At 40.4% G+C, this 25,325-nt stretch overlaps 1 protein-coding gene across 1 annotated transcript in view; it reads left to right on the forward strand.

Annotated features, from left to right (window-relative positions):
* The window catches only part of RSPH14 (radial spoke head 14 homolog), a gene marked incomplete at both ends in the record, with an annotated part of 68,170 nt that overhangs the window by 34,353 nt on the left and 8,492 nt on the right, over nucleotides 1-25,325 (forward strand). The window lies entirely within an intron of this gene.

The following is a 25,325-nucleotide window of genomic DNA, read 5'->3' on the forward strand; positions in this document are numbered from 1 at the left end:
TAAATCAAGTCTCCTTTTCAGCCTTCTGTGTTTTATTATCTAAACCTACATGAAAACAAACAGCGCTGAGCTGTGTCCCAATTTCTCCCTCAGCAAGAGCTTATGGCAGTGCTTTTCCTGCACAGTCCTGTTCTGACTGGTTTTCCTGAAGCAGAAAAATGAAACAATCACAACTACTTTTCCCAGTCTCTCTATTTATATCAATATCTTGTACTCAGATGTTCTCCTGAGTTTTCTTTCATCTTTTCTGTTTTGTTTGTACTGAACATTTAAGTAACTAAATTAGGAAGCAAAAGGAAGCGATTAAGTTTTCTTCATGATTTTGTGAAAGAGAGAAAGTTACTGATATTTGCAGAATATGGCAACGTATTCCTTCTCCTTGCAAGAATGGAACTGTTAAGCCTCCTACCTGCATAATCAACAGTATATCAAATGATATACTACTGTCACAAACTTTGTAAGCTTTATTCCCTAGCAAAGCTAACATTGGCTAAGCCACTTCCATTTTTTTCCTGCAAAAATTCTGGGAGAGGCAGGAAAAAATGACCAGAAGGTAAAGATTTCATGAAAAAGAAGCACAGGAAATCCTATCCAAAGCAAGGTCTGAAATCTTTGCAGTTACTGTTAGAGCAACTTTCCCAAATTAGGGTTTAAGCTTACTAGTTGGAACTCTGCAGAAGGAACAGCAGGAAGCAGTTACCTCTCACAAAAGGAAACAGCTGATTGGTGACTTGTCTTTTTTTCTAGGAGGGGCTTGCTGCTCTCACTGAGCTTTGAGAACCAGTAGTCACACTTTCCTTATTGTATGCTGGCCCTACCTCACTGTCTGCCTACTTCTGCCTGTAGGGTCTCTTCAGTGAGCTTTTCTTTTTTACTAACTAAACTGCATGCCACTGAGATATTCTTAGAGGTAGGTTTAACAAAATGGTAAAACCTACTAAACAAATACTATTTCCATTGCATTTTAATAAGACTGTCTCTCAAACCCCACTTTAAATGTTATCCTAGTAAGTCATTTGATTCCTGCATGAAGTTACGAGCATTTCTATATAGATGGGATGAAGCAAAAAATGCATACTGAAGAGGATGATTCCACACTAGTAAGAAATGGACAGAATGATCCAGGCCAGCTGCTTCATCTTTAACTTTTATGGGAAAAGAAACTGAGCTACAACTACTTGAAGCTTCTTGCACTTTACTTTTACTTTCTTAAGCATAATGATAAAACCCTTATTGGGCAGGAAACATTCCAACATTCAAAAATAATCATATGTAGGTTAAGTATTTGAAATTGGAGCACTGGATTTAACAATATTTTTCCTTTTTGAACATCACTTACATCATGGGATGATTCACTTTTACAGACATACCTTCCCTTGCCATCCTAATCTTAGCATCTGTTTTTTGCAGTTTTCTCCCTGCATAGTTTTCTCTCTGGGGATTTTTCACATAACTTACAGATCTCATCTAGTTTATGATGGGCGGGCAGGTGTGACGGTAGAGTGTCTGTGCCTGCTTTCAGATCTCAGGCCCCAAAGTTACGCTTTTCTGGGTTCTAGAGTTCTATAACAGCATCTTGTCATTAGGCAAGTTCTTGCAACATAGTACATCCCTTTTCAGCAGTTTCCAATATATATTTATGAAGATGTCCAAGAATGTGAAGCCTCTACTCAAAAATGACAAACAAAACAATCGTTAATGATCCCTTAACATCAGAGGGAAAGGTATAAAGACTGCAGGTTTACATTTTTTTCAAGTTTCCTGGGACGTTAGCTGTGGACAGTTGAGCTTGCTGTCTACCACTCACTCTTAAATACTTTCACTGATTCTATATTTATCTTTAAATCCCTTCCTATCTCTAACCCTGCTTAAGGCAGATATGTAGTTGAACCATTGTAGACCTGGATAAAATTCATGACTACCAGGATGAGCCAGCACAGATTGGTACCACTGTATTGAGGAGAGCATTATATCACTGCAAAAGATAAATGGACACATTCAAGAAAACAGTATGTGAAATATCCTAAGAAGTTCTCCAATGTGCCACTCATTCCTGTGACTCCTTGTGATTTCCAGATCACTATGAATGTACACATTGCCATAAATGCTTCTAGCATACTTTCTGGGAAAACTGTTGGTAGTTCTGATAGGTTCTCATCATGATTATATAAAAAAAATGGAGATCTATTAGAATTGCCAGCTAGGGATACACAGTAGAAGGACATTTTACAAAGAAATAGTGAAAAACCCAGAGAAACTAATTTGCCATTACACGCAGTCTCTGTACGCCTATCAGTATGTAGACTGAGCAGATAGAATCGTACAATCACCAACGTTGGAAAAGACCTTCAGATCATCTAGTCCAAACATCCACCAACCATCAATATTTCCTCACTAAACCACATATCTTAGTACAACATCTAAATGTTTCTTGAACACCTCTGGGGACAGTGAATCAACCACCTCCCTAAGCAGCTCATTCCACAGCTCTGTATTCCAGAGCTCTTTGCTCTTTCAGAGAAGACATTTTTCCTAACATCCAATCTGAACCTTCCCTGCTGCAACTTGGGGCAATTCCCTCTAATCCTATTGTAGTTAAGCAGAAGAACAGGCCAAACTCCCCACCTTGGCACAACCTCCCTTCAGGCAGTTGTAGAGAGCTATAAGGTCCCTTCTGAGCCTTCTCTTCTCCAGACTGAACCATTTCAGTTCCCTCGGTCGCTCCCCATATGACTTGTGCTCCATACCCCTCACCATTTTTGTTGCCCTTCTCTGGATGAGCCTCAGGGCCTCAAGGTCTTTCTTATAGTGAAGTGTCCGAAACTGAACACAATACTCAAGGTTTGAGGTTGTTGTGGCCAAAGTGCAGGATCCCGCACATAGTATTGTAGAACTTCAACCCACTGGCCTCAGCCCAGAGATCCAGATAAAATATAGTATCTCAAATAAAGTGTCTCACTGCAGAAAATCTGTTGCATATTCATAGGTGTAAACATCCCATTTTTGTCTGTTGTTTGGAAAACATCCAACATACTTCAGCAGTATCTAAATACAAGTTATGCTAGTTAGTACTATTCACCAGCTAAGCTTATTACCCCATCAAAGCTTACCATGTACATTTGATCCAAGTTTTGTGGAAACATAAGAATTTATAGTGAACACAATGCATTCTTTATAAACCAAGTATTCAGGCCCTGTTTGTACAAAGCTAGATTGTCATCTTTAGTTAATAGCATAGAAATTTGCATCAGCTCAGCTATGACCAAGACCACATTAGAGTGGTCTCTAACTATTAGTTATTTTATTTTTCCTTTTAACTATGCACATCTTGCTTACTTCAGGAAGTAGGAAACATAAATCATACAAAGCGTTAATACCTAAGTACTATTGACCCTTGGTAGGTATTTTAAATCATGACCTGTTTCACTGAGTCCAAACAACCCCAAGGTAGTGTGAAATGTCAACACTATCAGTACGTAATACCAAATGGTTCATGAAGAGAGTCAAAAATTCAACAGTTCTGACTTATGTTGATGAAAAGTAGCATCAGTGCCTGCATATGATCTCCTGTGTTTCACAGTAGTTTAACTAAGACCAGAATCTCCCACCATGGCCATTTCAGAGCTGACCTTTAGACTTCCATAAAGAATGAAATATTACAAGAATAGTACAGTGTGTCTAACAGTGGGTGTGCAGAAAATCCTGGCTGCTAGACAAGGAAGAGAAGAAACAACACACAGCAGCTGCTTTAGGGACATATGAACATCAGACTCATTTAGAAATTTGTAACACAGCAACAAACTAAAAGCAGTACCCAGTCAGTACCAGCATCAGTGGTTTGGACACAGCTCAGGTGATGACAGCAGTGTAGGTTATGGCTTCATTAGAGTTGTTGTTTAGCCTTTATCATCTGTTATCATAGTTCATTTGTGGTCTATTCATGAACTAGGACTCACATACCACTGGAAAAGGAGATTACTGTTTCAGAAATCTTAGAGAGCTTAAGGAGGTGATTATTACTTTGGAAAAAAAAAATAGTAAACACTGTGTTTGATCATTAATAAGGTGGCAAATTTGGTATTACTTGCCCAACCTAATTGCACACAATACCTTATTAAAACACAGGGAAGTATTGCTAGTTATCATAGCAGAAGAGATCTGGAGGGATTTGAAACAGGATGACAATATAGCCTTGTGAAAAGAAAACCACATGAAAAAGCATGCTTGTATTGAATTGTTCCAGTGACAGATATAACCTAACCTGAGGTCCAAATTAGAATCTCTGTAGCAAAAACCTGAGCACCCAAGCACAGATAATAGTGTCCTCAAAACAAGAAGGGTTTTGTTTCAAAAAGTAATTAAAAAAATCAAAACAATACGGTCTAAGCAACCAGTGAAGAGTTAAAGACTGAAGCTCAAGTCCAAGCAAGAGGCAAGTAGAAGGTGCTCCAGTAAATGAAAAGCAATGAAAATGAGATGATTCTTATCTGTGATGATGGTTAAAGTATAGTGAGGGAAAAAGAAAGCTGGTAGAAATTGATTGACTCAGAAGTTGTAAAGGTGGGTCTGCACATAGGGCATTCATTTACACTAGAAAATGAAAGGAGGACAGCGTAAGTCCATCGTGGAAAAAGACAGCTGGGATGTTTTCCCAGATGTCAGATGTTTTCCTTAATGGTTTTGCTAGGAAAAAAGCCACTGCTAAGCATGAATAAGGGCCAACAGTCAGCAAGGTGGACCTTACCATGAGGGACGGAACAAGGTTTTAGAAGCAAAGAAAGCAAAATGTGGGAAATGATTTCAATTGAAGTGATCAACACTGAATTCATGGAAAGATAGAGTGAAAGCATGGAATGAATAGGCTGGAAACATGACAGTTCAAGCTGGAAACTAAGCAACAGAGAATGAGAAATGTTACACAGTGAAGAAAAAAAAAATTAGAAAAACAGACATACATTGAATGAGTACACTTGAGCAGCAACTTGTCAACATGAGCTGAAGTCAAAAAAGGAATGTAGGAGTTGCATACTGCAGTTAGGAGATAGTAATACAAAAAGCATAAGAAAAGAACAACATGATGCAGGAAGGCATCAAGGAGCTGATCAAAATGGAAAAAGGTAGAAAAGGAAAGCAGGATTGTGAAAGAATAAAGCCAGTAAACATCATGATGATCTAATTCAGGGAAAAATACAAAGAACACCGGACAATCACGCTGAAGATACCATCCTCACAGCAAGTCATAAAAGTGGATAAAAATGCTGTTCCTCGCTCAAGAGAAAGGACACAATGGTGTGAGTATCAGCATAAGAATCAGTGCTATTATCAGGGATGAATTTGGTGGGTAGTATAGACAGCAATTTCCAGTCCTGTGCCACATAAAAAAAATTAATCATATGAACTTTATCAAAAGGGAATTGTGAAATTCTTAGGATCCATCTTCGCAATTCAAATCAAACATGATATTATCCTCAGAAGGGGAGATGAAGAGTGGAAGAAGTATTAGACCACAACCCAGGACAACAACAAACACACACACGAGGCTGAACAGAATCCAGTGTTCTATAAAACGTGACTCATGGGAGAAGACTTGCATGCTACCAGGCACAGATTACAGCTGCAGCCCACGCATGGTCTCATTCTGCTTCTCTTTTGAAATTTAGAAGCTTTGACAGCCTTACAATTCTGCTGCATACATGAACTTCAGCAGGTACACCTCAGACAGCTGAGCCCTTACCACAGTTATTCTCCCTCTAATCCAGAGGAGACTTCTAAAAAAAAAAAAACAAACACACAAGGTGAAGGAAGTTGTCCATGTTCTATGTTGGACGTGAAAGTGCTTTAGGCTTTATCCAAAAAGCAGATGTACTTCCACACAAAACAATTCTGCAGCCAGAAGTGTTTAGCATGTAAGTACAGCATTGCACAATGACTAACTCCTGGTTTAAAAATCTAAGCTGGTAGTTTTTGTACATTTTGCCTTGCCATCTAGATGTATATTAACTTCAGAACATTTTACACATGAGGCATATGAGGTACTACTGATGAGTTTAGCCTTGGATGACAAAAGACAACAAGCACTCTTCTGGTTAAAGTTCAGTGCAAGTATCTGTAGTTACACTCTTGGCACATTTTTCACTGTTCATCCCCATGAGAGACCAACGTTTCTTAGATAATGTTAGGTTTTTTCTTAATCAACCTCAGTTTTTGTACTGAGATCAAGAATATTTTTAGTTGGCACTAAACATGATTGCAATATGAGTAAAGGAACTCTAGGCAGTTGTGCTGAAATAGCAACCTATGTTAAGTAACACTTTGGAATGAGAACATCTAGATTTTTCTCAGCAGAATAAATACCACTGTCAATGCTAAAGGGAAAAACAGTAATAAAGAACCCCCAAACCCTATGAAGTGCTATGGTTATGATCTACCTACTGTTAAAGGAAAGCTTTTAGTTTACTTCAGGGGGCATTGATACAAGCCTGTACCATGTTTTCAACAGGTGAAAGTAAATGTAATGCTCTGTATTTTAAAATATTGCTGGCAGGATGCTTAACAATTAGCGATGCACAGAGTTTTACTGATGAAAAAATAGTACTTAGTAATGATTCATACTGCTCTTGTGAATCAATATCCACACCCTAATAACTTTTGTAGGAATACAATTTGGAGCGGCTGAGGGAGCTGGGATTGTTCAGTGTGGAGAAGAGGAGGCTCAGGGGAGACCTCATTGCACTCTACAACTTCCTGAAGGGAGGTTGTGGTGCAAAAGGGTCTGGCCTCTTCTCCCAGGCAAATAGTAGGACCCGAGGAAACGGCCAGAAGTTATACCAGAGGAGGTTTAGGTTGGATATTAGGAGAAACTTTTTCTCTCAAAGGGTGGTCAGGCACTGGAATGGCTGCCCAGGGAGGTGGTGGAGTCGCCGTCCCTGGTAGTGTTCAAGAGGCGCCTGGATGAGGAGCTACGAGAGATGGTTTAGTGCTTGTGGCACTGATAGGAATGGGAGGGTGGTTGGACTGGATGATCTTGCAGGTCGTTTCCAACCTTGTGATTCTGTGATTCTGTAATAGATACAAATAGTCAATTCTGTGAAACTTTCAGATTTGGGTTTCTATACGATCTCATAATTTACTGTGTTATTTGGAGATACAGAAGCATTATCAGTATTACTGTGATTTAACATTAACTTCCATCTGTACGCACATGTTTCAAGCCTGACTTCTGTTGGTATTTACAATGTGTTTGTTCAGGCTCAAGCTTACGCAAGCACGAGAAAAATCTGACCACAGAGATTTTTAATCACACTATGACAAAAACAAGATGTTTCCATACATTTGTAGGGCTATGCACATTTTGTCACTATCCTATGAATCACTTTCGCATCATTCCATAAATATGTTTTTTGTCTATGACAAACATATGAGAGTAGGTATTGTCTATTGATTAATTTTCAGTATTTTAAAGTTCAACAGGTAGCAAAATAAGTCTGGGCACATTTTCAGCAGATTCCTTCCCACCTAATGATAGGTATTATTTTTTTATTCCCTATACTCCTGCTAACTCCCTACCCATACAACCAGTTTCAGTGTTTTTACTAAAACCTGTGACAACATCTTCAGTAGTCCATTAAACCCTGTCTGCAAATAATCGCATTCTGGTTGTACAGGTTGCTCTGCTGAAGTCAGAAAAGTTTCCTTTTTGTATCACAGCTCTACCAGCATTATCTCCTTTATCAAGGTACTCAATTACAGTTCTCTCGCCATTTTGTGATCCTTATTTCATTCACTTTGCTTAGATAAGCTCTTGAATCAAGTACTAAGAACTGATCCACTGCAACATTTAACAGTAAGAAAGAGTAATTTGCAGGTACTTTTTCTGTGTGAAGCAGTCCTAAGAGCTTAAATGAGAGTTTCACATAGCAGACAAAGTTACTAAGCACCCGCAGCACAAGTCTTAACAGCAACATTTCAAACGTCTGCTCTTTTGTTCTCTTTACTCTTTACTCTCAGTGACATTTCTTTTTGACTCAAATAGCTGTGGTACTACCTAAAATTATCTTAAAGCTGAAAGGTGCTAATCTAGCTGTTAGTTTATTCATTATTCAGCAATAAATCCTTAGTTATTCAATTCTCATTTCTAGTATTAGCAAAAAAAGCCAAAACCTGCTTGTGGTATCACTGTATCACAGTACTAAAATAGCACGTAAAGCTAAAATTTTACCACTAGATTCCTAGCAATTCTAGTTGGCGTTCCACATTTTACACCTATGTGATAGGCAAGGAAAAAAAAGCTGAGAAGTTATTTCTTTTTTTCTCAATATCCACTGTTGTAAAAACAATTAAGGGAAACATATTTTGGGTAAGAAATAATATACATGCTGGCAGTTGTTCAGAATGCATCCACACCTCAACATGAAGGTCATACACAACTTTCTCAGTGAGGCATAGCAGGTCAAAACAGTGCAAAAGCTACTGCAGCTGGATGTCTTCCAGCTTCCAAATTCACTCTAACCCACAAAGCAAGTTTACCAACTGTGGGGCAATACTCACAATACATAACGGAATGACAGCTTGTCTTCAAAACTATGTCAAGTATATGACAGCTTCTGAGACTGCTCAGATTACTCAGCAGAAGTGGGCTGGGGAGTTTTTATGTGTTTTCAGCTGTCCATTTGCAGCCTTTCAGGATCATTGTGCTTAGAAGTGTAGATTTTGGTTTGCCATGGTACATTTAGAGCATACCTCAAGACTTTTAAATTGAGATATCACAGCCAGTATTGTAACGAGGAAAAGGCAATGAGTACTGCCTCTTAGTGCCTTTTACAACTCTTACAAATTTTGTGCTTTTTTCCCTCTTCTGATACTGAAAATTTTCTCACGGAATTCTACTTAGAAGAATAACTCATAATGCAGCATCTACCCCAAAAGATACAAACATCCCAAAAACCAAGAAAAATAAGATTTTTAACTCTACAAAAATGCCAAGTAAGTCACCCTTCCTCCTCAACTAAAAGGAGACAAAAGAAATTACTGACCCCTTCACCCATCTGAAAGCAATTTGAGTTTTGTTTCAAGTTCTACCAGCTGGCAGCAATCCCATTAAGAGGCAATGCTGCTGAAATCCATGTGCACTAGCAGTCACATCTCTAACTATCTTTTGCACAACGTAGTTTAGAAGGAAAATTGGAAGCAACTCCTGTTATCCCCTTTGTCTTCTGAGGGTTCCATGTGTTAGGAAAATATCCACTACAAGTTCTAAGCAGTTTTCTTATTTTAGAGACATGGGAATAACACAGAAGTAGCAGAATAAGAAAATGGAATGTCAATGCAACATTGATTTTGTCTCACTGACTCTTTGGAGACAATTTTTGTCAGTCCTTAAGAAGGAGATAAAATTTTAGATTGTGTTACTCATATCCATCACTAAGTAGTGTAAATGACTGCTCTTCATAACAATAACATTAACTGCCCCTTTTCCTCTTTTGTACTGTTTGCAAAAGAGAGCTTCTCCATCAAGGTGAAATATAATTTTCCAAAATCTTTTAATCTAGGCCTTGTGCTGTTTGTATTCTGTTGATCTCCACCTGTCTCTGACCAATCCTAATACAAGCTGGATAAATTATTTGTGGAGAAAAATAGGATTTCATAGGGATTTTATAACAAGATAAGTCTGAAATACCCTTTTAAATTACATTTTTAAAAATATGGAATCTACAGTTGATGATTTTGACTAAACAGATGCAGTTATCAAGTAAATGATGAGATTGATATGCTCTTAATATAACTTCATCAAATGTGTAAATCTTTTTCACATCCTATGTGAAGACAGATAATAACCAGTGTGTCTAAAAAAAACTGCATTTGCACTTCATCTCTTATTGCTGAATATGAACAGCTACAGACTGACAGGATTCCATCTGGCCTCCGTTACAAAAATGTTTATTTAACACTCCTTCACAAGCACTTCATTATTTTCTTGAATCGACTTATGTAAGATTTTGATGAGTTCTGTGAATAATTCTTGACTGATAAATCTTAATTCTCGACTGAGGACATTAAGTATCTGGAATCCAAAAGTACCGTTATGTAGATAACCTTTGCTTAATCGTGGACTATGTATATTTGGAAACAAACAACACCAGAATGAGACTCTGTCCAAATACACCAAAATACTGTGCTTGATCAAGACAATAACACATGCAGAATTCTCTCAGAAAATATTTTCTTGTGTCATCATAAAGTAGGTGAACTTCTGGGACTGTACACCTCTTATATATAATTTATTCTGACACAGGCAAAGCAAGTTAGAGTTTTATTTAAAAAATTACTTTTCAAAATAATTGAGATATTTGCCCAGTGTTATTCAATATTGTTTTGCTGACTATGCAAGGCAGGGCAGTTTAAATGGCACTTTTATTAGTTTTGACCAGAAGACAACAATATTCAACAATAATTTGACAGCAAGAGGAGAATGTCCCCGTTACTTTGCTCCAAAGTTTTGAAAAAAAAAAGTTTTGAAAAAACCATCAGCAGAAGTTCTTACGTTCACTCAGATTTTTAATCAAATTTAGCCTTTCTTGATTCTGGCAACCAAACTTAAAATTTGCCTCCAGTAAGCTTTTTCAGAATACAACAGGGACACATCTCTAGCATAACATAAATTCTTTAGTTCAGGCTTACTGCTGAATATGGAATGGGAACTACATTGGCTTTCCTAGGCAGCGATCTGTACTTTCCCACTAGTGAAAAAGAACTACAGTTGTTGCCTTTTCAGTTGGTCACTGCCCTGATCAGATGGTTTTTTTCAATACAGGTATTTTCTTGAGCAAGGTTTTTTCCCCGCATTTCAGAGGTAGCAGATGATCCTGAGTAATTGTTCAGTGCTTGTCCATCTTTTAAGTGCTTTTCTGTAGGTTACTATAAACTTCCATTCAGTCAGCCTTTTCCATTTAATTCTTATGAAAGACTGGAGGAAAAGTATAGAAGTAATTTGGACTGTAGAATCATGAGAGAGTGCCTTACTCTCCGGGTATTCACTTGAATGTCACTTGGGTGAAATTCTCCCAAAATAAAATACCATTACTAGTAGAATGATTCAGAGAGCTTGTTAAGAAGGAAGATGACTGTTCTGCTCACTGAGAACTTCACCTTTGTTTGTTAATTAAGTTCACTGCACACTTGAAGAATTCCATGTGACTGAGCGTCCAACTTTGAAGTGTTCAGTATTTTAGTTACAGTAGGAGTTACCCATTTCTTTTAGATCAATTCCTACAAAAATTATCCTGCCTAAATGATTTCCAGATTAGGATATTGCAGCATTTTTAATTCAGCATTCATTGTTTGCCAGTGTCAGAAGGAAGACAAAAATAAAAAGTAATATTAATTGGCCAAAAATACAGAGAATTTCATGTAGTTCTACTGCACCATGCTTAGTTTAAAATCTGATTTGGGGAAATGTTTTTTCATGATCCAGCCTTCATTTTAGAGCTGTCTGAACCTCAGCCTGAATTTTGAGTTTCCAGGTATGATCCCAAGAGTCCACAACAGCAGTGGCTCTTCCTGGTATCCTTGGCTGCAGAAGGGAGAAAAAGCGCAGTTGCTAAACAAACAACACAATGTGGAGAGAGGCTTCTCTCGTCACAGACCAGGGGAATATTCTCTGTAAGCACTGAATTTAAGTTTATAACTCACTTGCACTGGCTGAGAACACAACTATAACAGGATCAATAGTGATTTGCCTTGGTGGTAGGTTATTAGTTCACCAGTGTTTTGACTTCTACTTCATTGAACTGTTTGGCACGGCAGCATACAATTAGTCCTCTCTGGGAAAATACCGAATTGTAATCTGCAGTGTTAAACGACATAGATTCCTTCCTCTTGTTGATTTTGATACCTGATATTTTCATTTTTTTCAGACCACTGTATATTTAATTGACCTGTGGAAGTAAAGAATACTGTTCTGATACAGGAACTGTGCATGTCAGCCTACAGTCTGACCATATTTGAAACAACAATCTCCTGAATTAATAAGTTGTTGAAATTACTGCCCTGTTGATGTTCCTATAACTTGAGAAAATTAAAGAAAGGCTTCAGTATTCTATTTCTCCTTATGAACACCTATGCAAAAAACCCCAAAACTTTACACACCTGTGTAATCACAGTCATGAGGCAAAGTTCAGATCTGCTTTTCGGAATGCTCACAGCAAGAAACACAATCAGAGGATTTAGGCACATCTAGGCAGGGAACGGAAATAATGTGATAATAGAACAATTGCTCAAACTTGAAGTAGGCTAACCTTAGAATTTTAAATACCATCATAAATGTCACTGAATTACGAATTAAGGTAAGTTTATCTGTTCATGAACATAAATGGATTGAAAAGGAGGTAAAAACATGTCTCTGAAATTACTGATTAAGGAGAGATTCTACCATTATTGAGCATTACAAAATGAAAGCACAATGCCTTCTTACCAATTATAAAAGTATGAAAGTATCTGCCAGGTGCAAAATGGTTTCTATTTTAGCATGCTGACTACCAACTTTAAAAGGCCAGGTACTGAAAGGCATCCTGAGAGAAAAATCTGCCTACCAAGAATGAGTTGGAACAAATGTTGAGGGGCTCACTGGCAGTTCACTGGCAGTACAGAGAAATGCTGTAGTGCAACAGTGTTTAGAATGGATTTCATTCATATCATAAGCATTATTTTACTAACGGATGCTTTAAATTACATTTACAATATATGAAAAAATTGTAACTAGTATTGGTTTAAATCTTCTGCCATTACATAAATATCAGGGACAGTTAACAGCCACTACAGTTTCTTTCCTCTTAAGATATCCATACATAATATATTTTGCATATCTATATAAACTGATAATGTATCTTCACATCCAAATGAAATAATAATTTGTTAATACATTCTAAATACTCATACATTATGGCATGGACTGGTAGATATCTGGAGAATAAACTTTTTATTTAAATAAAACACAAGACATTAACATGAATTGTATTATTTTAAGCAAGACAGAGCTCCTTGATAACACTTTTTATTCATTTGAATCATATATATATTTATGTTTTAAAGGAAGATGTTTAATAACCAGGTACTTACCCTCTCCAAACAGCAAGCCCTCTCAGAGCTAAACATCCAGCTGTGTTTTTGTTACCACGCCATTACACTTCCATCAGAATTGATTACAGTTCAGTTTCATTGTGTTTTTTCTTTCCACGACACAACTGTGTCAACTGTGTTTGTGTATCAACACTTGATATGCTGTCTGTGTTTGTGTCAGTGCATTTTGGGAAGATAAAGGTAGTCATCCTAAATTGCCTCAATAAGGTTTGAAAATACTGAAAGCAGGCATGCAGAACGAGAGTTGAAACACACTGGGGATACATGCTATAAGTACTGTCTGGATAAAAGACCTGGGTTACTTGTACTGTTTTAGTGGAGCCCTTCATCCACAATAAAACAGCATTGTAAAGATACAGGTAGAGGACAAGGAGAGTGTGCTGGCCTACTCACTATCAAAGAAAACAAGCTTGTTAAGTAGGAGTAGTAAAATATGGTGAAATATCTTGAAAATTACCTAGAAATTGGTTAAATTATACTATTTTTATCCTTTATATTTTACAGTATACAGTAAGAATAGGGCTCATCTGTCCAGATTTAGCATGTGTATGTAGTTGGCTACCCCTGAGCTCGTCACTCTGTGCTTCCTTTGTAGTCAATAGGGACAATTGTCATGTCCAGAGGACAGTTAATCTCAGTCTAAAATAGTGGTCAAAAAGTAGTTTGATTAACTGCACTGCAGGAATCCATTTTTCCCTCCATTAGCTATAAGGGAAACCTAACCAACTACCTCATACGTACATGACCTACTATAAGCATCTGAAAGTGATGAGAATAATCCCTGCACCTGCCAAGTCCAGGGAATTACTGTTGCATAAATTGACTGTAAAAATATCGGATTAACAAGATGTAGTTCCTAAAAAATGATTATTTGCTTTCTGTGTTTTATCATTCTTTTTTTACATCTGGTAACTTTACATGTATGCTAATCTCATTCCATTTTGAATGGGCATATAATGACAAGTTTTATTTGTCCCCACACTGCATGGACAACCTTCTGAACTGTGTACACCTACTGGTTCCCAAGTGTGCAAACTACGCGGAGAAAAATTTTCATAATTTTCCTATGGGCACAAGAATATAATGGCAAAATGATGAATATTTAGAATTTAAATTCAGCTTTTCACATTTGTCTCTTTATGTCCTTCTATTGGCCAACATGATCACTGGTGAGTTCACAGGCTATTTCTGTAGCATAGAATTGCCTGGAAATGTTCTCATACTTGTTTTTTGATATGATGACTTAGCAATCTAGACCAGAAACAGCCCTCTGGTGTACGGGGCTTAGAGATAAAACAAGGGCAGAGGAAAATAGAATTTGTTGAATAAAACCATTACATATCCAATGCTAAATAGAATAATGGGACTCTGGGAGAGTTTCTGCTGAACTCTGGATAATACTTTGAGCAGCAGAAGTTAAAAAAGAAAACAACAACAACAAAGAAAGCTGCAGCCTTCTGAAATTTTGCCATGTGTTTTGTCAGCTACGGTTTTAAATTTATGTAATAGTAACAAATGTTGGGAGACTTTGCTAGAAATGATGGCCCAACAATAAGCTGTTTCTTCCATCTTACTTCACCAATACTCTTCAGCGTTAGTGAAGAGCAACAGTAGAGAAAGAAGCATATTTTTCTCTGCAGTTCTCATTTCAAAGGTTAAATCATGTTCTTGATTACAAGGGCATAATGCTACGATAACTTAAATTGCTAATTTATGGCAACTCCTGATTTAATTGCAGAATAAACCCTTCTGCATCATATTCTTTGTATACTATGTATCTGAAATTGCAAGAGGACTTTTAGAATAGAATCAACTGTAGTTGGTTTGGGTCAGACTAGTTATTTCCAGTTATTATTCTTTCATCAATATGACAAATGAAAATTGGGCTTCTTAAATACTGATTCTGTAAAGCTTAATAAAAATATTAACTTTTAATATAATAAAAATTATAGGTCAAATTCTCCTCTTAAGTAGGCTGGAGTGAATCTATTGTAACTATTAACAAATGTGATTTTATTTTGGATATGTTGGGAATTACAAGGAACAAAATTTAACCTTTTTAAAAATAAAAATAAAACCAATAATAGTATTTCTAAATTTGCCAATATTTTTATTTTGGAGGACTTTGGTTTAAAAATTATGATAGATAAATTAGTTAATTATTTCCCATAGTAAGGTGTTATGGCTGAAGGTGAATAACCTCAGCCAGTATGTTAGCAATAACCCTACATTTTCTGAGTGAGATTAATATTGTAGAATCATAGATTCACTAAGGTTGGAAAAGATCTCTAAGATCATCTAGTCCAGCCATCCACCTACCACCAATACTTCCACTAAACCACATCTCTGAGTACTACATCTGCCCTTTCCTTAAATATCTGCAGGGTGGTGACTCCACCACTTCCCTGGGCAGCTTGTTCCAGTGCCTGACCACTCTTTTAGAGAAGAAATTCTTCCTAATATGCAACCTGAACCTCCCCTGGTGCAACTTGAGGCCATTGTCCCTTGTCCTGTCACTGCTACATGGAAAAAAAGAGACCAACCCCCACCTCAGCACAACCTCCTTTCAGGCAGTTGTAGAGAGCTGTAAGGTCTCTTCTGAGCCTTCTCTTCCCAGATTGAACCATTCCAGTTCACACTCCACATCAGATTTGTGCTCCAGTCCCTTCACCAGTTTTGGTGCCCTTCTCTGGATGCACTTCAGTCTCAATGTCTTTCCTGTAGTGAGAGGCCCAAAACCAAACACAGCACGCAAAGTGTGGCCTCGCCAGAGCTGAGTACAGGGAACGATCACCACCCTGCTGCTGCTGGCAACACTATTTCTGATACAAGCCAGGATGCCATGGGCATTCTTGGCCACCTGGGCACAATGCTGGTTCACGTTCAGCCAAACATCAAGCAAATCCCCATATCCATTTCCTATACACAGCTTTCCAGACACTTTGCCCCAAGCCTGTGGCATTGCATGGCATCGTGGCCAAAGTGCAGGACCCGGCACTTAGCCTTGTTAAACTCAGCCCGCAGATCCAATCTTTCCAGGTCCCTCTGTAGGACCTTCCTACCCTCAGGCAGATCAGCACTTCCCCCCAGTTTGGTGCTGTCCACAGACCTACGGAGGGTACACTCAATTCCCTCATCCAAATCATCAATAAAGATATTTAAACAGGATAAGCCCCAATACCTGCCCCTAGGGAACACCACTTGTGACTCGTGCTTAAATCATTAATACTTTGATAAACGGATCATTCACAAGTTAGAGTTTGTGACTAGTCTTAGTGAATTTGTCATTGAGACTGTGACCTCACTGAAATCTGCTTTAAAACTGTTCAACACTGTTGATCCTAGAGGGAGAATCTGATCAGTGAAACGCTGCGTGGTCATACTGAGCCCGGACTGTCCCACTGACAGCAGGGACAAAACTTCCAGCGAGTCCCATGGAAGCAGGACCAAATCTTTACACAGAGCTAGTTGGATTCAACTCTCATTTTCAATTGCATAAATCTGGAGAATATCTTCTGAAATAAGTGCAATTATGGTGATTTAGCCCAAAAGAATCGAGAGTGATTTTCTTTAATTAGGTGGCGGGGGGGAGGCGAAAGATATAATTCCTTTATGTTACCTCATTGCTACGTATCAACCAAGGCTCTATCTGCTGTCAAAATCATTATCTGCTTAAGTTGGAGAGGAAGAGCTGACTTCGCCATTTAAGGATTTAAGCTTTTATTGTCCACTGAATTTTCTGTTATCCTTATCCCTCTGCTTATCCCCTTCCCCACATCTCAGCAGGTAGATTCCCTTAAGAAGGCACACATTTCTTTTTTCTGCTTCACTCTAGATTTCTTAATATCTAACGTACCTTTTCCATTAATGTGTAATCCAGACTGAGACAACGAGAACACTTTCACTTCACTCCAGAGCTATTTTTCTAGTTATTTTTAGAGTAAAATTATTAATGTAGTTAAATTCAAGCCCAAGGCCTGTAGCTGAAACACCAAGACTCACTGAAAGCCTGATACATCTGATTGCAAGGCAGTAGTGCCTCCCAAAGAGCCAGCTCTGTCACCAGCAGGCAGTGAAGTTACGAGAACATAATCCTCAGACAAGGTGGCACATTCTTCACGCAGCAGAATTTATTCACCTCCATAAGGCCCACTGCCAGAATGAAATCTGCAGCCTCACATGGAGTCAATCTGCCTTTCTGAGGGCACGCATATGCACACAGAAGTGTGGTTCTTTGAAAACGCAAGTCTGTGCTTTAGTGGTAGAAGGAAGGAGGTTTTGTCCTAAATACCCCATATGACTGAGATGTTTTCTCTTTATTTCACTTGTCACTGGTTTCCTGAAGACTGGAATTTCGCTCTTCTGTACATGTAGGCCTGCGCTGGAACGGTGTCCTCTACCCAAGGACAGGGATCTGTGCTTTTGGGTAAGAGCTTCCAGCCTAATGATTTGATGGAGACAGCTAAGTTAAAGGCAAACACCTCTCTGTTCTGCAGAGCTGTATCCCTGCACCTGCGTCTCTTCAGGTGGCAAATTTGTGCCTTGCTGTAGAAAAGCCATACTTTTATCTGTACTGGCACTTAAGCCATCAGCTTGGATTACAAATTCTCCATCCATCAAGTCAGAAACAGTTTTCCCTGCGAAAGCACAGAGTACACCCTCATTCTGACTCCATGATCCACAAGTAGGCACCCACAGCACCACGGTTCTGCCTCACCTGCTGTGTAACCCCTGCAGAAGACCTTCCAGTGGCCACTTCACGGGTGTGACCCACAATGGCACAAAACACAGAGCCAGAATAAAAGCCAATCGGAGCCACGTTAGTACCAGTAAATGGATGTAAAGGGAGCTGGATGGAAAAGCAATGAGGTTGTCTCAAATCTCGCCCAGGAAAACGCTGCTGAGATAGGTCAGCAGCCTCCCGAGCAAATGCTGCAACAACACATTAAGCAGCTCCTTCAGGGAAACAGCCAAAAAAAAACCTCAGCTCAGTGCTACTGCCAGAAATTAAAGATATACACTTGTCTGTAGATCTGTAGGCTAACCGAAGCGTTGGGTGCGCACAGAGGAATCCGTCACTCGAAATGCAGATGCGAACAGACCATGGAACTTGTGGCTCAGCACCGCAGCCGTGCACAGGTGCAGACTGATGCCATAACACTTCCCGATCCCTCACACGCACGAACGAAGCAGAGCACCCTCGCAACAAGCAGCCGCGGCTGCAGGACTCAGCAGCCGGAGGTCGCAGCCGGAGAGCTGCACAGCCCCGGGAGCAGAGCCGTGCCTGAGGGTTCTCTCCCAAAGGCACAACCGAATGGGATCGGCAGCACGGCGCGGCGGCTCGGGGCAGCTCGGACACTGGTTTTGGGGTCCGGGCTAGGAAGGGCGATGCCTGAGTTTAACGAAAAGGGCTGGAGCTGAAGCAGAGCCGACAGGAGGCCGGCATCTCTGGAGAAGGTCATTTTAGCCGTGGCGGCAGCCGCCCTACCCTTACGATTTTTCTTCTGCAACCAGCAAAATATTCCTACCTCACGGTGACGACCATCCCTTCCATCACCGAGCAACACCACCGCCGCTCGTTTCAAGATGACATCTATTCCTTCCCCCCGCAGAAGCCCCTTTTCATTCTGGAAACGCACGAGAGGAAAGCCGACGGAGGGAGGAGGAGGAAAGCAGAAGGCAGCACGCACTCACCTCGGCGCCGGGCCGGCAGTCCCCGCCGCCTCAGTCCATCGCCGCAGCCCCGCGCTCCTCCCGCGGCCCTCTCGCAGCGGCCCCGCCGCCCAGCAGCAGGCGGACGCTGCCCTCCCGCCGCTCCCGGCACGCAGCCCCGCGCTCCGCCCGATGCCGCAGTACCGACGCCCGCCGGCGGCCCGCGGAGGCAGCGGCGCGGGGCGGTCCCGCCGGGAGCCGGGCGGGGGGCGCGGGCCCGGCTGCGGGAGGCGGAGGCAGCAGCGCGTTGCCGGGCCAACGGCGGGGGCTCCGCGGGCGGCGGCGCGGGGGGAAGGGGGGGGCGGGCGGCCGAGCCCCGCAGCCCCTCCCGTGCTGGGCGGCAGCGGCGGACGGGCGGCTCCGCGCCCGCGTTGCGTAAGGAGCGCGCACGGGGCCGGTCCGGTGCGAGCGCGGCCGGGGCGGCTCCCCGCGGAGAACGGCACGGCGCTCGGGGTGCCGGGCCGGGTGCCGCATCCGTGCCAGAGTGATGCAATCAAGGGCAAAGGGAGAGAAACCGGGCTGGTCGTGCCTCGGGATCTGCCTGCGTTCCGCTGTTTCCATCTTTCAGTTGGTCTCGGTGCTGTGCATTTGTTTTCTCTGCTTTTCTCTTTGCACTTTTCACTTTCCCCTCTTCTGCATGTGTGCGACTTACTGTAGCTTTATTTAAGTGACACCAAGTACCATTTTCTTTTATCTCATGGATGGAGGTACCTATTTCTACATTATATCTTTCCTTCTAGTCGTGCAGGCTGCAGCCCTGCTCACACAGCTGCGATTTCTCCCTACAGTGCGATTTCATAACAAGAATTTATTGCTGATATGTTTCTGCTGGAGACAGCAACAGAAGCTTTCAGACAGAGACAGAGCAGGGGCATTTTTCCCACAACGAGGCTAACATGATGCAGCACAGAAAGCATCTGATTTTTGTAAATAACACCACTTGCAGGGCTGATACCGTCAGCACAGCTGCAGCATCGATGAACTACAATAATGACATATTTTAGTGTAAAACACAACACAGCAGCGTTACTTTTCTTGCACTGAAATAAGAACCATGAATCAGTGTAGCACACGAGTCCTGTGCATAATGAACCTCAGGGTTCTTACCACTGGAGTTTGTCCGTACACCTGGGCTGGTGAAGTGACTCTGCTAAGTTCAGAGCATCAACAGATGAACATCCTATACATCACCAGCACTGTTTTCTCAGCAAAATGGTAATTTTCAAATCACAAACTTGCCAGCTTAACAAAGCAATCAGCTTTTAACTGCTACACTTTACCTTTCAGTATCCAGCTATGCACATGTATGCTTTGATGCCTACTGTCTAAATTCTAACAGTGCTCTGTGTCTCTCAGGCACTCTGCTTGCAGTGCACAAAGCCCTGCCATAGTTCTGTTGGCAGGGGAATGGAGAGGGATAAAGCAGTGTAGCTGTGGTAACTGCCTGAGTACTCTGGATAATGGGATGAAAGAACAATAACAAGGTGTACAGGTTTAATCTGCCGCTCCATAAAGAACAAGTAGTTACTATAGAAACTGTCATATTACATGTGTCTCCAGCTTTATATGTGAGAAGAAGCATCTTCCACACATTACCAGCTTGGGTACAAAAACAGCATCAGCTGCCATCATCCTGTGTAGGAAGATCATTGGGTCACATGCTCTCCACAGGTTGCATCACTTAGGTGCTTTGGATTGCTGTAACAGAACACTTGCTTTTTGCAGTTTTGAGGGAGGCACCTACCGGTGGATGAGACATCGCAGGGGAAGGAAGTACAGGCAGGCAGTCTGAGCAGTGCACTGATCCCAGCACCACGGGATGGGAGTTTGGTGAGCGTGCTGTCAATGAATGGCAGAGCTGAAACCCAGCTCATCCAGAATAAGGCAGCAGATCCGTCTCTCTTTTCTTCAGCTGTGCCTTGTTCTGCTCCCAGAAATTCTCAGTTGGGACCTTCCAGCTGCTGTTGGTTGCTTTACATATAGACAAAGTCTCAGAGGAATTTAAAGAGGAATATACATCTCAAAGTAGCACATATCCCAAAGTCAAACAGTATAAAAACAGAGTTATTTACCTCAGTGCTCTAAATTATATTCTTCTATGCAGGTAGATTGAAAAATTACAAATACATACTGAAAGTGAAAAGTCTGTATTACTCTTTCTGCCTGGAAGTAGTAATTTGCCTAACAAATAGCAGTGTGGTGGAACAGTGATGATCCGGTCAGACCTCTGCACTCCCATGTCAGGCAGGTCTCAGGCGTTTTGCCATATGGGAGCAAGCTGTGTTTGGAGGAGAGGATGGCTGCTGGTGTGAAGGTCTCGCATGCAGTTCTGGAACCATGAACTGCATGAGCTTTGCTCAACTTGCCAGTGCTGCCCATTGACCAAAAGCCAAGTCCTGGCCTGTTTGCTGTTGCTTTCTCTTTGGGATCAGTCAAAATATACACTTAGTTTGAAGACAGTAGTGCTAAAATAGAAATGCATTTTTAAGTGCAAAATCCCACAGGGATTTTTCTAATCAATTACCCTTCATTATGCCATGACAACATCAAAATATTTATAAGCACACATGCAGTGTTCTTGGTGAATATACATCTCCAAATGATAGAGGAGAAACTGAGAGGCCACATCTGGTCTGCAATAAAGATACAATAAGGGGCATTTTCTATTTCATTCCGTTTTCTACCAAACACCCTCCTTTTAAACAAGCAATTGTATATCTGGGTTAGATATTTATAGACGGGTCTGTGATTCTGTGTGAGCAGGAAGAACTGAACAGAACATCTAGAGAAGAATGAGAAGGCTATATTTTTATTTTTAACCATTTTTCTCACGTGGAAGAGTTTAAAATAGCATCAAGTGCAGATGACTGGAGTCTGATATTTATAACTATCTACAAATTGTGCTTTGTACCAGTGGCTGTGAGATGGTGGGAAAAAATCATGAATGCACCTTCCAGGGCTGGTGTCAGCCTCAGCTTCTTTCACTTCATCCTTTAGGATGAAAATTCTCTTTACCAGGCTGTCTCCTTTTTATCGTGTTCTCACATCCTTCAAGTAACAGAAGGCTTTGCTTGCTATGAACTCTTTGATCTTCCAATCTCCTTCATGGAGATATTTGAGAACGTGAGCCTGGAGAATGAGTTACAGCTAACAGCACAATCAGTTAAAGAGAAGGACCTCTCTGGTTTCCCAACAGGCAAAAAAAAAAAAAAAAAAAAAAAAAAAAGAAAGAAAGAAAGAAAGAAAGAAGGAAAGAAAGAAGGAAAGAAAGAGAAAACAACCAAACCCTAAAAAGTAAAAGCCTAGCATACATTCCTTCATGGTGTTATTACACATCCACTGTATGTGCAGCTCACAGCCATTGGCTCAGCTGCTGAATCAGCACTTGCCAGTGAAGCCAAGAGTAGAAAAACAAGCATTAAATCCAGCAGCTGGTGGACAGCTGCTTGGAGGCTTGCCTGGAGCCCTGACGGATACACTGGCTTTCCTGTGCACTTAACTTTGCACAGCAGGACAGACCTCACTTTTCAGAAGCTTAGTGATGGATACCTGGGCCCTAACTCCTCCTGAGAGGAAAGCTACCAAGACATCACAAAATAAGAGAGGTGTGTAATTATTTGTAAAGGAGCCATTCTTTGGGGCTGCAGTATTACATTAATAATTTACATATATATATATATGTATAAAATATATATTACTTATTTATTTATTTATTTCCTGATTCTTCATTATTAAGGGTAAAGGAACGAAGAGGATGGGGAGTCACAACACTTCAATCTTTCACCCAAAAAGAAATAGGGGATCGTTCAGTACAGTACAGAACGAAAGATCAGTGGAACTTGAACAAAGTCACTTGAGATCAAAATGCGTAGACCCTCAAGGAATGACATGCAAAGAGGTGATATTAGAGAGTGCCAAAAATTGTTTTAGCAAAGAAATTTTCAACAAGAAAACAAAAAGAGCCAGTGCTGGATGTCCTAGCTGTGAGCAACAGGCTGCTGGTTATTCCTGGGGGAGCTGCCTCCCTTCTCTAGTCTTCCTGTTTGAGGGTTTTCCACTCAGTATACATGATTACATATTCGTGGAAGCAGCCAGCTGGAAGGAGGTCTCTCCCACCTGAGGATCCCTGGGAGGCATTTAGGTCTTATTTATTTTTTGCAGTAGCAAACCAATAGAAAGAAGGAATGTCTTGCTTACAAGCTTTTTTTTTTTTTTTTTTTTTTTCACTGATAATCATGGCAGCTGAAGAAGCATCAAACTGGGGACTTACAAGAATTGCACATGTATTTCTACTAGGTTCACATTTCTTTCTATCCTTTACAGATGATAGCTTTGCTTCATGTGGGAACCATGAGCTATAACTACAAGTCCAGCAGGCATTGGTAGAAATTATTATTTCTCCCTTGTATGATTTTGTAATGTCTGATTAGGAGGAATAAGAAACTGCTAGCTTAGGAAAAAAAAAAAAAAAAAGACTGAAAATTTTGTTTGAGGACAGAAAGGTAATTCTGCAAAGCACCAGAAATGGAGCTGTGGGCATTCCAGCAGCTTTACTACGGGGACCTGGGATGCCAGAACAGTTCTGTAAAAGATTGGAAGACTGCAGACAGATTTAAGTAATTAAGTTTAGTTAATTGCACACCTTTTTTATGTTAGGCCAGTGGCTAATTTTGTATCTACATGAATATGCTGCGTATCTCAGCTGCAACTGTGGTCACTTACGAAGCGCAGAGCAGATGTACACAGCAGTGGGCTTGGCCATCTGTAACTTTCTGAAGCAGTTTTAGACAGGGGAGTGAAAACCTGCACGAAAGACACTTTGGCCTAAGACAGCATTGGTGATAAACTAATAGTGAAATGAATAAATGCAGCTTCTGATTTATTTGTTTATTTTTATTTACTGCCCCTATCTTATGAAAGAGTTCTTGCTTGGTCACTGACATGCACAAGATGGGTTAAATAATAAATGAACTAACTGGGTGGTGAAGTCAATGACATGGGAAAGCATATTGTGCTACCCTTACCTCAACTGATTAAATGCATAAGTATCTTATCAAGTCTTTCAATTAATATAATTTTCAGAGTTTGTTATAACAGTGTTATTTAAAAAAAATATTATACTAAAATGGTAGTAATTTTTATCAGCTGATGAAACAGTTGCTGGTACCTAATAACTGCAGCAAATATGACTCCCTGTTTCTGCTTGAATTCTTGGTGCTTTAAATTCTGTATATAATGTTCTTAAATATAAGCGCATTAGTAGCACCAGGGAAATCTGGCACATTTCCAGAAGCTAGACCTGATATTTTAGTCTGGCTTAAGTAACAGATTCCTTTCACTGCTGTGGCTTGGGTTCTACTGGACTAGATGTTCTAGAAATGAATGATCCAAAGGTTGTTTTACAAGAACACCTTTGTTTCATTCACTTGGAAATCCTCATTCAGGAATGCATCTCTGGATACAAAACACTGAGTTCTGTTCCTATCTGATAAATGCCTTTAGGCCAGCTTCTGTGATTACAGCTCACTGGAGGAATTGGGCTCTCACCCCAAGACCAAAATTTACTGGGGATCACTTCAGATCACAAATCATCCCCAGGACAGCCTGCTCCTTGGCAGCTTCGTATTCAATTGAGACTTAAGAATTTTTCCCTCTTGGTAATAAAATAAGCACTAAAAATGTGCAAAGCCCTGTTGTAGAACCTCATCCAAAACGGAAGAAATTTTCATTGAGTAGCATAAGTAGTTTTCCTTGGGAACATGGCTTTCCACAGAAAAGGTGGAATCTGCAAAGCAGCAGGCCTGTGTGGGAAGCAGAGGCTGATCTGCCTTCCATGCAGCTCCACTCATGTTGTGCAGCCATCTGGGCTCCCGGTCTAACAGAGACGTGTTTCTTCCACTTTCATTTTGAACAGAACTGCTTGGCCAGAGATTCTGAAGCAGAAAAGGACCTCACCTGCCTACAGTGCTGTATGCTTCTTTTCCTGAAGACTGTATTAGTTTCAACCATTCAATTGTGCTCATCTTGGCATGAGCGTATGCAGTGTGAACTGTAGGATAAAATTAACTTACAGCAGCTTTGCCAGCATGCTGGATCAGCAAACACAGCCAAGGGATTTGTCAATGCTACAATTTCTCCAGTTCCTTCTTTGACATTTTCTACCAGTTCTCTGTTAAATGTAGCAAAAAATAAAATAGAATTCACACCCTTCTAACAATGAAGAAAATCTGAAAAAGCACACCTATATCTGAGGCTGAATTAAAGCTCCTTTTAACCTCATCCTCTTGTCTTCCCTCACTATTTGCAGTCTTTCAGTCTGGTTGGTTTTCAGTCATATATTTTTTTCATATAACAAAGCACATTTATGTTAATCTTCAAGACAACATATCCTTCTGTGTCTGTACGTCAGACACATGATTAAATCTAGATATCTAGTTTCTTTGTGCCTCTCATTTTGACTTATTTTTTGACAATAGTAT

Source organism: Tetrao urogallus (genome assembly GCF_951394365.1).
Source record: "Tetrao urogallus genome assembly, chromosome: 17".
Classification (NCBI taxonomy): domain Eukaryota; kingdom Metazoa; phylum Chordata; class Aves; order Galliformes; family Phasianidae; genus Tetrao; species Tetrao urogallus.